The sequence below is a fragment of the Sturnus vulgaris genome, chromosome 3 (assembly GCF_052056855.1).
Source record: "Sturnus vulgaris isolate bStuVul1 chromosome 3, bStuVul1.hap1, whole genome shotgun sequence".
NCBI lineage: Eukaryota > Metazoa > Chordata > Aves > Passeriformes > Sturnidae > Sturnus > Sturnus vulgaris.
In genome coordinates, this window is record NC_142245.1 from 6,067,490 (window position 1) to 6,081,504 (window position 14,015).

Sequence of the window (14,015 nt, forward strand, 5' to 3'; positions counted from 1 at the left end):
TGTCCACCTTATTCCAGGCTGGCTGTGGAAACACCAGAACCAAATACCACCCAAAGCGGGCACACAACGATGTGCAGCTGCTGGCAATCCAACCCTTGATTTTTCCCATTCCATCTCACTCCAGGGCTGAAACAACTGCACGTGGCATGGGTTTATCTGTGCCTTTCCCCCAAAGGCAGAGATGTGATAACAATTCAGGCAAAGATGAAGCTGACAGCTCTACAACTGGTGGTCAGCAGAACAGCAAATCTGAGCACTAATTAATTGCCCACATGCACCAATTAATTAACTGCCCGCAGCACCACAAGGGGTGCAGATGGCTCCCCGTGCTTGGCAGCACAGCAGGAGGTGTTCCCAGGGGGAATTCTCCCGTTCTCTCCAGAGGCTGACTCAGGCACAACTGCTTTGGCATTTCCTGGATCTACTCTGCTTTTTGTAGAGCCAACAGTCAGCACTGAAAATGGGTAAAACTATGTAGATCAAAACGTTTGCAGGAAAGCTAAAAAAGAAGAGAGGGAAAATGGGAAGAAAATTTTGGAAACAGGACAGACAAAAGACAGAGCTGATAAAAAGAGGAATCATGGGGGAGCTGCAAAATGAATATAGAAGACGTGATAAAAATAACCAAAAAGCCCAGAGAACAGCCAAGGAGAAATGGGAAATGCTGCAGAGAACAAGGAAAAAAAACAGCCATTGTCACAACCTTCCTGGATCACTCCCACCTTCATTTTCAGTTTATGGGATTTTATCTCATTCTGTTGAAAATCCCCATATATATTCACATCTATAACAAATTGTGTGGTCTAACAAAACTCCCAGGCTGTTGTTAATAAATTCACACTGGGATAATAATACTGTTTGCATAGGTTTTCCCTCACCTGATTATCAGAAATAAGGATTTTAAGCCTAGAGAAAGTGTTCTTACTTCAAGGAGAACAAACACACAGCTGCATCCTATTTGGGGGTTACACCTGCATCCTATCTGGGCCTTCTTCTCATGGCTATCCTCCCCTACGACATTTAAGGTTTAGGCACTTCAATGGCAAGGAGAAGAGGAAGGGTTTTATTCCATAATATATCAAACCAACACACACTGAGCTGCATTTCATGGGTCAGAAGCAGATCATATTCTTTATACACTGAATGTCTACAGGAATGATAAATGTGGCAATATTAGATGTGACTGGTAAAAAATGTTCATTTTTTGACCCCTCAGGGTAGGGGGATTTTTCAGTGCTACTAAGAATGCTTTTTTCCTTGTTATCTCACAGGAATGCAAAGCCAAGACCCAACAACTGTTCTCAGGAAAAATATCTATTTTAGAGGTTGAAAATCAGCAGAAACAGGAAAGAAATAGAGAGTTCTTATACAATCATATGGAAATCCTGCTCCTTGTTTGGCCATGCTGAAGTGAATAACAGCAAACACCAACGGGGGCAGAAACCACTGCAGAGCAATGAGGACCCATATGTAACACTAGGGTGGGTCTGCTCTCTAAACCTCAGTCACAACGGAGCAGCAGCAAAGTCAGGAGTTATCACTCCTATAAACACTCAGCTCAGGCTTCTGCAATTCTGCTCCACCAGTTAACTATACAGAACACAAATACAAACACTACTCCCAAAAATTCAAACACTCTTTATAGCAAATACTTATTATAAATCCATTTTCCTTTTTTCTAACAATTCAGACAGGAAAGGTTGCTCTACAATTATCCACAAAACAGTTTTATTGTTTTAAGAAGGGCACTTACTAAAATAATTGTGACTTTCGTTACCTTGCTTTACATTGTCTGGCACGGTCTGAAGACTCTAAGTATAAAGTGTCTCTTTTGTGTGAGACAGATTAAACAAAACTTGTACTAAACTTCTCAGATAACAGAATTTCCCTGGTTTCCCAGAGCCTATTCCTGTTATTAAACAAAAAGCAGCTAAATAGCATTGCTTTTAGAGGTAACACACAGAACAAATAAAGGTTAAAACCAACACTTTGATTTCCCCATACTCTGCTGATGACAGAGTTATGCAGCACCATGGTAAAACCAACAAATACCAATGCTCTAGACGCAAAGCCCAGAAAGATAAACAGGAAAACACCAAAGCAACACACTCAGAACTGAATACTGATTAGAACTTCTCACTGCTTCCCTTTTAGCCTTCTCTCCTTTCCACCACAGGCTTTACCAGTTCGGTCTTTTGTTATTTGCTTGTTTCAAAGAGCACAAATAAGTGAAAGAAGCACTTACCAAGGCTCTGGAGCAGCTTTGGGGAGGGCAGTTTAACAACTGAAGCCTTTGTGTAACCTCCTGCCTTCCAGCTGCCCCAGGTTCGTTACAAACGAGGGCGTGGCAAGCCCAGGTGCCGGGACTTCCATTGGTCACTGCCTGGGTCAGTTCAGTTACTCCCAAATTCTGCTGATTGAAATCAGGCGAGAGCAATCTGTGCTTAACAGGTGGCACACAACGGAAAATTCTCGCAGGACAGAGCTGCTTTCTATCACAACAAGAGCAAAGACTCGAGTCCACATCAACTTGATACCCCAAAAGTCATCCTCCAGCCAAGGTCTTTTCCCCAGTGGAATCTCTGATGTCTAAGACAGGGATGTTAAACTAAACATCTCGTGGATCTGAGGTGTTTGCTTGGCTGAGTGGAGGTTTCTAAATGCTCGCTTTGAAGCTCTACACTGCAAGAAAATCCTTATTAGTCACAAGAAAGCAAAGGACGCTTTCAATGGGAGTTTGGCTCGTGGCACTGCCTGCAGATGTTTGAAATGTGTCCAAAACTCAGCTGCTCACACTGAAGGATGGTGTGCACTTGTGAAAATACATCTCAATATTCTCAACTCACACGTCTCAGAAAAATCACCATCAAGATACATCTTCCTTCACTCAGCACATACAAATATTGTTGAGTTTATCTTTACAGAAATTACTGAAACAGTGGGAAACTGTTACCTTTTATGTAAAAGCCCAAAAATCTGTGAATTAAAGGAGCTGCACCTGTATCTAGTGAAAAGCAGAAATTCACCTTGGTAATTTTTAGAAGATAATTGTATATAGAAATTATAGTCAGGAAAAGGGTTTCTTTTAATTTTTGATGTTTCTTGGCTCATTTACTATTTTTATGTGTAAAACAATAATTCCACGATGCTTAATTGCCAAATCAGCTTTGTATAGTCACTTAAAAATGTTTTGATTTTTTTAAAGTTTTAATTTCTTTTTAACTTTAGTATTTTCCTGTGATGTTATTGAATATTTTCTCTAATTCATGTACAGCCATGTTTTGTAAGTACTTTATCTGCTTTTATTAAAAAAAAAAGAATTGGACTAAGGAGAAAAGGAGGGAATGACTTTATTAGTTACTTAGAAAATAAAGCTCACCCCAGTCTGGAGGGCCCTACAAAAGAATGCCTGAAGAGTTAGAAAGTCCATTTTATTATTCCATCAATCCACTTTCTCATGAAGTAAAAGAAAGAAGCAGCTTCAAATGTAAACATTAATAATAATTACACAAGCCTAAGTAAGCTATTCCTTTGCCTTCTGGAATCTCACATGGGCTGTGCAAGCTCCAAAGATGTGTTTTTCCAGACTCATGTGGATATGAGCAGTGCTTTCAGATGGGAAGCTGTAATTCAGCAAGACTAGAAAACCAAATTACTTCTTAGACTTCTACAGTAGAAAATCTTACTCTAGAGTCCAACCACCAGGAGTTAATACCAACATGCCAAGTGCATCAGGCATCCCCTGTCTCTGCTACAACTGCTGGAGGGAAATAAATCAAAATGCTATTTTCCCCTGAGCTGTTCCTACAATCCTAATGTTTTAAGTGCATATTAAAATGTAGGATTTGAACACAATAAATTCAGCTAACTCAAGTTACTGCCTCCCCAGGGTCTGTGGGACACACCTCAGGGTATTCCTATTTGAATTTTGTACTGCAAACCAGCTTCTGAGCTGATTTGGGGATTCAGACCTTTTGCTGTGCTCCCAATACAGGCAAACAGATCAAACGGAAAGCTGACTTAATTTAGGTAATGGTGCGTTGGAGGAATTCCCAGCCTTGCCATAGAAGGGAGAATAAAACTGAGGAGAGTTCCATGGCAGTGGTACCCAAGTTTGCTGGTTTAAATTATCTATATTCCAGGCTGCAGCTCAGCTGAAAATACAGCTGTCAGTATTTCCTGATCAGATTTGTATTTCTGAAAGCAAAAGATTAATAGAGATGACTGATGTGGGATGCATTATCCACATTCTGCTCTCTCTTGCAAAAATATCAGACGAGTTGAGAAACAACCAGAATTTTAATGCATGTTAATTTGAGCCATGCCTTTTGCATACATTTGCTTTTATTTTTGTATTCTGCAGGCAGCTGGAATAAGCAAAAAAAAGATCTGTAATCATCTCAGAATTAGAACAAGAAATTGAAAGCCAAAGCTTTGTTCTATATTCATTATTTAAATACTAAAATAGTAAAATTATATGCTTTGACTTTCATGATCTTATAACAAAGCCATAAACATATTTAGAAATGTTTGCACTTTTACTTTGGAAATAAAATTCATAACCTGATTGGAACACACCTTAAATAATATTGTTTTGTTTAACACGGTATTAGACAATTGTAACTATTTCATTTAATTAGAAAATGACTGAAATGATTGCACTTCAGTGCAATAACATTCAAGGTATCTTATTTGGCTGAAAACAGGGCTCACTGGATGGGGTTTTTAACTTTTTCTGAACTACCCAGGATGTCACCCCTTATCAGTGTTTTATGAAAAAATATATTAAACTATATATTTTCTAAACTATCCAGGTTCAACACGTTGTCACCCCTTACCAGTGTTTTACAACCTCCAGGTACAGCTCAAAAAAACCCCATAACACCTGGAGATTGCCATCTATTTTCCAACAGTTCCCCATTTTAAAACCTCCTTCCCTTCGAGATGTAGGTTTAGGAAGAGGAGCCTTTGTAGGTTTCCATTTAATGCCTTTACAGGTAATACAAACATTTGAGTCCCAGTTCCTCCCAGGCAGGTGGAAACAGCTTGTTCCACAGAAAAGTTGGTCTCTCTTAGGTTTCAGGTGAGTGTTTTGGGAACAATCCAGCCCCTTCTTCAGAACAAACACCTCTACTGGTGAATTGAATTGTCCTCAACCATCACAGGAGCCACAACATAAATATGGATTTTTACACAGGAGGGTGAGAATGGAACAAGCAAAGAAACCAAAAAGGATGCAGGAACAGAATGAAGAGGAAAGGAGACAGCAAGGAAACCTCCCATCTATTGGTCTGAGACTGTCTCAGAGTTTGAGAGACTGAGGCAGCCTTCAGGGGGTGACTGTGGGGTCAGCATGAAGAGCAGATTCCAGCAGCTGAGTGGGAGTTTAATTGATAACTCTGAAGTCATTTCCCTGAAGGCTGGTGAGAAGCACTCATCTTTATTCACTCTGTCAGCTGGGCCTTCTTGTTACAACAATGTAAGAAATATAAATAAAATAAATTTGAGAAAAAAGGAAAAAATATTCAATCAAATGAAGCATAATCTAAAATATAAATGAGGATTCTAATTAAGAAAATAAAGTTTATTATCAGAATGTATGATATGCTGCCAAATTTTTCTATGAACCAAATTCCTCAGGGCTCTTGCTGGTTTTCTGGAAGAGCTGATGGAAACCACATGCTTACATTTTCAAGGTGGGATAGGTGGAATGTGTTGGCATGCTGTATGAACAGCCAGGCCTGGGAAGCCCCACATCCAGGAGCAATTCAAGGATGAAACAGGAGACCAAGCTCCTCTATGGGAGGAGTTCAATGGGAACTTCCCCATCTGGGAAGGAGGATGCCAGAGGTACCAGTGGAGCAATTCTACCTCACTGACTGCAGGGAGCCAGGAGAAAAACTGAAATCCAACGTGTTAGAAACAGTATGCTAACATTCCCACAGGAATAACCAGTGCAGGACATAACTGAAAATGACATTTGGAACGCCACGGTCTGTCTTCAGAAGAGAGAAATGAAGAGCTAAAACTCCCCAGGACCTCCTGAGCAGAATGCAATGTCTGATGCCTTAAATTCATGCTGACATACAGTGAAGCTCTTCTGTTTTAACATATTTGGGCATGCTGTCCTAAAGCCACAGCCCAAGCCCCAGAGAACAAACCATGGTTGTGGAAATTGCTTTTTTTGGTGACTCTCACCTTTTTTTTTCTTTTTAAAATTTCTGTCACATACTAGAGGGAAAAACCCCTCCTGTCACAATGACAGAGATTTCTTTTTTTTTACTGGAAACATTTCCTAGGAGCCTAAATTTCTGCCAGCACTCAGAAAAAGCTTAGATGTGACAATATTGAATAACTCTACTCAGTCCCAACTGCTTAGCAATTCCAGGTTTAAGTGCAGTCCCTTCACAAATGGAATGAAGGGACACTACTCCCCACTGCTTTTTCCAGCACAGAGAAGAGGGAAGTGAAAGGGGTGTGTGATGACATTTAGTCAACAACTTATTTGAAAGGCAAAAATATCAAATTTTTGTATTTATGCATTATATAATACCATATAATTATATAATAATAGTGTGTGTGTGTGTGTGTGTGTGTGTAGACATATATTCACACACTATTTTTATATATTTGTGTGTGTACATGTTTAAAAACCTGGAACACAATCCTGACAATGGCTGAGGTGGATCACAGAAACTCCAGATCCGTTGATAGCAGCCAGTGACAGCTGCAGCAGATGTTCAGTTTTGAGGGGCTCAGGCTGATAAAATTGTTATATCTGATAGGGAAGAAGAAAACAGAAAAAAAATGTGTGCAGTGCACTAAACTGTCATCCTGTATAAAGTAACTCCTACCAAACTGAATGACAAGGTAAAAGAACATTTATCCTAGGCAGTGGGGAGTCCCACAGACTGAAAAAGAAAAATAACAGATACCGTGGGGAAAATGTGAAATGCAATACAGTTAAATAACTATTGAATACAGCACGAAAAAGGGCATTCTGAAGGGCTGACTTACTGAACCGCAGTGTATCCATACCTCATTTAGTCTGTCCTCTCTTGAAACACAAAATACATGGTTATTCCTAATTTAAATTATCTTATGACCCTTCACTAGGTCCAATAGGCAATAAAATTACAATTATGAACTTATACTGATGTAGACACAAGTGCCAAAATATTCCTTGCTCAGACAAATGCATGCTGCTTTCTCAGCTCCCTTACAGGAAAATCTTGTTTTATCTCACATAAGGCCAGCTCTCAGGGAACAAGACTCTCTGTTCAGATTTACAATATTCTTAAAATAGGCATTTACAAAAATAAATAGCTGTCACCCATCTCCCATGCAGATCTAAGATTTCCTCACATGCCTAGTCACACTCTTGTAGCCAGCAGGCTCTGGGAAGTTAAAGATCCACAGCCTGGCTCCCATCAAAGCACGCAAACAAGCCTTGGAAATTCAAGTATTTTCTAGAAATTTTAGACATGGAAGATGAGTTTACTTCCAAGCTTTTAAAATGATCCACCTGTGTAACAGAGCAATTCATATGTTCTCACATAAGGCAGTGCCCACAGAGCCATCACCAGGGCTGGAAAGCAAATTATGTCTGTGCTAACTCCACAGAAAGGGAAGAGAAATAGCAGAAAGTGAGGACAGAGGCTGGGAATTTAGCAAGTTCTCTCAATCACATAACTTCCCTTCTGTGCTGGCTACAAAACGGATAGTTGGGAAAAAACATGAAGGGACAAGGTTCAGAACCTCTATTTAGTGTTATTTTAGGCAACAAACCTGGTAGAGATTTGAGGACAGCTGCCCCTGCACGTGGCATAAGCTCAGAATACAGGACCCTCCCTATTATTCAAAACTTATAATACAATATAAAATTATTAATTATCCGAGCAGTTATTAATTTCACCTGTGTTTTAATGGATGTGCAGCCAGTCACAGACACAAATAGGAAAGAGCAGTGAAGTTACGACACCACCAAAATCCATGACAGCCTGTATTTAAGGGAGATTACCATGATCCAAAGAATGCCTTTCAGACTCCTGCTTTGTGAGACTAGTATCAGGAGTTATATCAACAAACATGGAATTGTGCCTTTCTGTGTTTTCATGTAAGCACTGTGACTCATTTTCTTGCCTATTACTATTATTTTCTCTCGGTTTTTTCGCCAACTTTTCAGAGCAGAGACGGGGAACCTGGAGTTGGGCTTTCAGTGGAACCTGGGAGAGCCGGGCTCATCAGAGCCCTTTTTGCTGTATTTTAGGCTCAGTGCTGCAGTGGAGGCTGGAGAGTTTTGTGCCATTATGTAACCGCCTGGCAGCATGTAGCTTCAGGCAGTTATAATCTGGTTTACTGCTTGTCATTTGCTAATACTTGGGGTTTTTCTCTAGCTTATGGTATCAGGGATGTTACCGGGGGGTCCCGGCAGGAGGGAGAGCAGGCTGCAGCCCCAGCCGAACTCGTGAGGAGGATACAGCACGCACATCTCCCTGCTCAGCCCATCCCCTGTGCGTGCTCCTGCCTCAGCTCACAGAGCGGTGCCGGTGCTCGCCGCACGGAGGGTGGGCTGTGCCCGTGGCTCCCATGGCACCGGAGGCTGCAGCTGAGCGGGATCTCGGAGCACGAGCCCAGGGTAAGATGCGGGCGGCGCTGCTCCAATAAAATCTGCTCATCGAGTGCGTTCAGCGGGGCTGGGCAGAATTCCAGATTTAACCATGGCACGGCACGCAGCCAGGAGTGGGAAATAGCAACACGCTTGGTCGTGTGCAGGGACACAGAAACAGATCTCTGCAGCGCTGGTTGGAATCCTCGTTTCTTTCAGAGCTTTAGACATGACAAGTTATTTAAGAAGGCTTCACATGCCCTCGATAACAGTTCAGATATCTACTTGCTTTTCTATTCTCTTACAGTTTTCCTGAGCAAAATATCCTTTTTTCTTCATTCTCTTCAGCCGTGCCAGGTAAGACAAAAAGATAAATCACACCTAATTCTTCAGTACAAACCTACGGTAAGAATTACAATGGACAAGCTCTACCTGGAGCCAGTACGAGGCCGCCTTCAGGTGTCTGCACTCTGCTCATTCTGCAAACAAAACTAAAATGGTATTTTTCATGCTGGGTTTTATTTCTCTCTCCATGAAATCAATCTCCTTCAAGGAGAAAAAAAACTAAATCGGAAAATCTGATAGAAGCCATGGGAAAACTAAATATGAAAATAAAAGCAACAAAAACCACGAAGCCCTCAAAACTCTACGTTCTTGGCTACATTCTATTTCAAAGGAAGAAATTACTTCATATTTATTTTCTTATGATTGCAATTACTTATAGAATATATTTTTCCACTATTAGTGTTCAAACTATTAGTGTTCTGCCAAGGAGGACCTGAATTTATGAAAAGTGATTTTTAAAAGGATATAAGGATAGCTTAAAAGGATAAAAGAAGAATTTGGAATAATCTGAATTGTCCTTTCCAGAGATGAGATAACACAGAAGAGAGATAAGCCTAAAACAGGTGTGTAGATTCCTTTAAAAAGTGTTCTTCCTCCACTTAATGGAAGAGAAGTAATAGGAATTAGCTGTCTGAATTTATTCTTTGCCAAAATTTTCTGTCACAATATGAGATGTCAAATTTTAATTTGAAATTAATTTGAAATATTTATTTGGAGATCTGTGATACAATTGTGTCACAAACTCTGTATTCCAAAGATTCCCATATCCAAAAGAGGGCCCCCAAAATTTTGAGTGCATTCACAATGGCATGACCTGTAATATAGAAACCAAGTGATTAAAGGATGCAGTGTGGGAAATAAGAGGAGGAGGAAAATGCCACACCCAAAAGAAAACAAAAGGAAAGTAGCATTTCTTTAACACCATTATTTAACAACATTAAACAATCAAAAATCTCATCGAGTCTCAAAGAAGAGAATAGAATGCATATGGAAGGTAACAGTGCTCTGTTGTGCATCCTCTGCCAATGCTCCGTGAATTATTACTTATGGACACAATTAATTAAACCTGCCGGGCCCACGGAGTTACATTAACCCAACGTGCAGCTAAGTGAACACACATTTATAGGAATACAGCAGCACTCCTGCCTGGATTTCAGTGGGCTACTTGTCCTAAGCATCCTTTGTAAAATTCTCTTTTCTGTAACCCCATAGCCTGGGTGCAACTCTTTAAAACCTAGTTCCAGTATTAAGATGTAAAAAGGCCACCCAAGGCACAACCCGGGGCATGTCTGGAATGTCTGGAAACAGTAACTCTGGCTTAGACCCTGAGCTGTACCAAGCCTCGTTTGTAGAGCCAGCCAAGCAGGGCAGGGGACAGCAGAGGGACACAGGTGACAGCAGAGGGACAGCTCACTGCAAGGCCACAGCCACACACCCAACCAAACCACAAAGAGAACTCCCTGGGGGAGAGGCAGGTACATTATTCCTCTCTTGGCAAGGAGGGACTGCATGATAAGGAATGCAGCACCAAAATGCCCATCCCAAAGCACCTTGAGATCCCCGACAGAACCACACAAACCTCGTCAGTCTGACAAGCAAAAGCTTTAAAAAAGCTCTTTCAACTAAAGACAGCTCTCGTGAAGACTCATTATAATGTCCTTTTAGACACTTGTGGCCACCCCCAGATGCCACATATTTTAAAAAACCCAAACAAACCCCTTGTGGAAGTGAAAGGCCAGCACACGTGCAACAATCACTGCATCTGCACAAGACCTTGGATCAGGAACACAACTGTATATTAGGAACTTGTTTTACAGCCATTAAGAAAGAGCAGTTTCACTGAACAGCATTTCGATTTTTTTTTTTAAATAAATAATTTCTAAACAGATGAGAATCCCTCAGAATCCAAGAGGGATCTGGAACCTGCTACTGCTAAAATTTCATTTAAATGCAGCCACACTTGTAGATGTTCAGCACCAGTGTGACCAGGGCCAGAGAGCAGGTCCCAGTGCTGTCATCTCTGATCTGCTGCCAGAGAGAAGCTCAGAGAAAGCTCAGCTTTGACTTAATCATAGATTCCAGCACTGGGAGAAGCCAAAAGGTCCTTTAAGTATCTTATAAATAGTGCTCAAACTAGAGAGATGAAAGGAAAAGTTAAAGAAATTTACATTTAGAACTTTTTCTGGTCAGACAGCAGCCGAGGGCGACTAAGCCCCAGTTAAAGAGCTCAGGATACAGAGCAGGGGACATGGTCTGCCTAGTCAGGGTGAAAGCAAAAGGGCTACAGCCTTCACTGCAAGTAAAAAACTGAGGGTGTATTTTATTGTCTTTTTTACAGTTAATTTCTAAAATAAAGAACATCTCTTTAAGAAAACCCAGAAAATTCTTCTTCAAAGGTAGGGCTCATCTTGCCCCAAACCGTTATTTTGCAATTAATATTTGCAAGTAGGAGGTTACTACCACAGTAAATGACACTTGCAGTATTTATCTGTGCATATGGAAGACAGTTTCTGAGGACGAGGAAGCAGATGTTTGGCATGAATAGATGCCCAATTTTCATGTGGAGGCATCAATATTAGTATGACTGCATACAAACTGCAGTGCCAGTCAGCAATTTTCATGTAGGGTTATGCCTTGAACATTCAAATCTGCTAAAATAATGGAGGCACTCAGAATTCCCTATAAAAAATCCAGTAAAATCTTTTGTAACCAGGAGTGTTAGGCAGCCAGAATAACAGGGTTGCTGTATCACCCTGAGAGTAGCCTTTATGTTACGTTCTGTTTTAATTAGCATCATTTGAGTGTATTTCCATCCATCTGTCACAGAAGAAAGAACAGAGTTCAGTGCCAGCACCCCCAGAAGTTCCAGCAGTAAGGTTAAGCACACCAAGGTTCATTGTGCTGCTGCAATGCTTAAAGAAGTTTGACATAAACATACACTGAGCCTTAAGATCAGGCCTCCCTGAAGCTTTAGAGGTCTGCTCCCAGGCCTTTATAAATATCACCTCCAAAGGGGAATTTAAATTCAGCGTGTCTCTTGGACAGCCAATGCAGACAACTAAATGTTCCTGGAATAGAAATGCACTTCATGAAAAACAAGCTGATGTTCCAAAGAACAGTCTTTACATGGGCAGAAAAAGAGGCATTTTTGCTCTTTACCAAGGTTCCCAAAAACCTGAGCAGTTGGCAAGTCAGCAGAAGACATTTTTACAGACCTCAAATCCCTTCCTACTTTCACACAGAAGCATTCCAATACTTGGAGCTGTATATTTTAATATTTTTTTTAATTTTAAATAAGTTAACTCATATGAAAATATTTTCTGTGAGTTTTCATCCTGGTAAAGAGTGATTACACACAACTACCTGACCATCATGACTCCTGGCCATCTGAAATAAAGTTGAAATAAAACAAGTTTAAAAATTGCAGAGGCTTAACACATAGGAAAAGTAGAAAAACGTATTTAAAAATTAGGTCAGACTGCTCTGGTTAAAGGCTGTGGTTAAATGATGACCATTCTCATCAACATAGAGTGACAAATGCCTGCTGAGTTTCTCTCCACTTTTAACCGATCTAAGTATTTCTAAATTACTTTCAATAAGATACTGTAACTGTATATTACAACACATCTGATGCATTAATACAGATACTTAAGAAACCAATTCCTAGCAGCTCACACCCTGATAAAGGCTTCAAATCTAAGTGCAGCACAGCACTCGAGTAGAGGCAAAAGAGGCCACTGGACCTTCATGGAATAAACAGCATTTTCCCCAGGTTTTCCAGCACTGAAAGCAAGGGAGGCAACAAGCTGATTAGAGCAGTTTTTATGGGGAATTAATTTCTTTCATACAAGACTCGTTTAACAACTTGCTGCCTCAGAACAGTTCCCAAAACCCTGCTTCACCCCAGGTGTGCCATGTCTGTCCAGTTTGGATGGCTTGTGGTGTAGCATCCACATAAGAAACAGGGCTGGAATTTCCGTTGACAAAAATCTCTCCTGTGCTTTGTTTTAGGTCACTGAATCTCAGCAGTCCTGTGGGGCCACCTCGGGTGTCTGGAGTCCAGGGTTAGCCCAAGCTGCAGCTCCCAAGCACTGAAGATAAACAATAACCACAGGAACCAACTGCTGTCACCATTCAAGTGGTGGCAACTGGACAGAAATTTAAAGTATTTTAGATCCCTTCAAATAAGCATAACCCTCTAAACAGAAATATTATAACACTTAATTTTAAATAAAAAACATTAAAGTACAATTTATATCTTCTGTCTCCGAGGTTTTGACTTGCATAGCTCTGCCATCAATTTCCTAAATCCAAAATAATATTTACTGTGGTCAGCAATACACAACATTGCTTGAAGCATATGACTCCTTTTTTCCCCACAGAAGCGAGACAAGAAAACCACATCCTGACACATCTCCTGTCTCCTGAAACGACCCTTGGAGAGCAAGCCAGGCCTCCAGTGGCTCCTGCAGCCCATAAATCCCATCCCCACTGGCACAGCCAGGTTTTAATCTCAATCTGTCAGCACAGGGGCAGCCCCCGGCACACTCAGAGCAATATTCTGATAAATCCGACGCTGCTGGTACACTGTGAGCAGCCTTACATAAACAACAGCTCTGGAATCCGTGGATAACAGGAGGGCTTTGCAGGTACTACAGGGACCTGGGAGAGGGAGCAGGCTTGCTGCCTCACCAGAGACTGGCACGGAGGCAGTCAGGATAAAAACCAGCTTTTGTAAGTGCAGAACATACGAAATATCAGATTCCACAAGTAAGCGGGGTGTATGACCATGTTACATATTCAGGACAACTGTTCAATATTGCAGAAATTCTCGGAACCCCAAAACAGGGAGAAATAACTCTACACCAGAGGAAAAATTTCTCAGGGTTAGGAATCTCTGTTAACTAATGACTTCTGCAGAAATAGATAAAATCGGTGGTATTTTAAGTGATAGTGAGAAGTATCTCAGCTGGTTATATTTTTATTTTTGCTGTTTGCAGTGGCTTTTACATGCACAAATTGCAGAAAAAATACAGGAAATAATTCTCTCCATTTAACACTT

General features: G+C 40.8%; 1 protein-coding gene and 1 long non-coding RNA gene across 6 annotated transcripts in view; one reads left to right on the top strand and one right to left on the bottom strand.

The window, feature by feature from the left end:
• EML6 (EMAP like 6) overlaps positions 1–14,015 on the bottom strand; it is an 85,452-nt gene that overhangs the window by 68,309 nt on the left and 3,128 nt on the right. The gene's annotated exons all lie outside the window — the stretch shown is intronic.
• Positions 8,540–13,202, top strand: LOC148224158 (uncharacterized). The gene is made up of 3 exons (XR_015802091.1): positions 8,540–8,638; positions 8,916–8,965; positions 12,965–13,202. It is a non-coding gene; the product is annotated as an uncharacterized LOC148224158 (long non-coding RNA).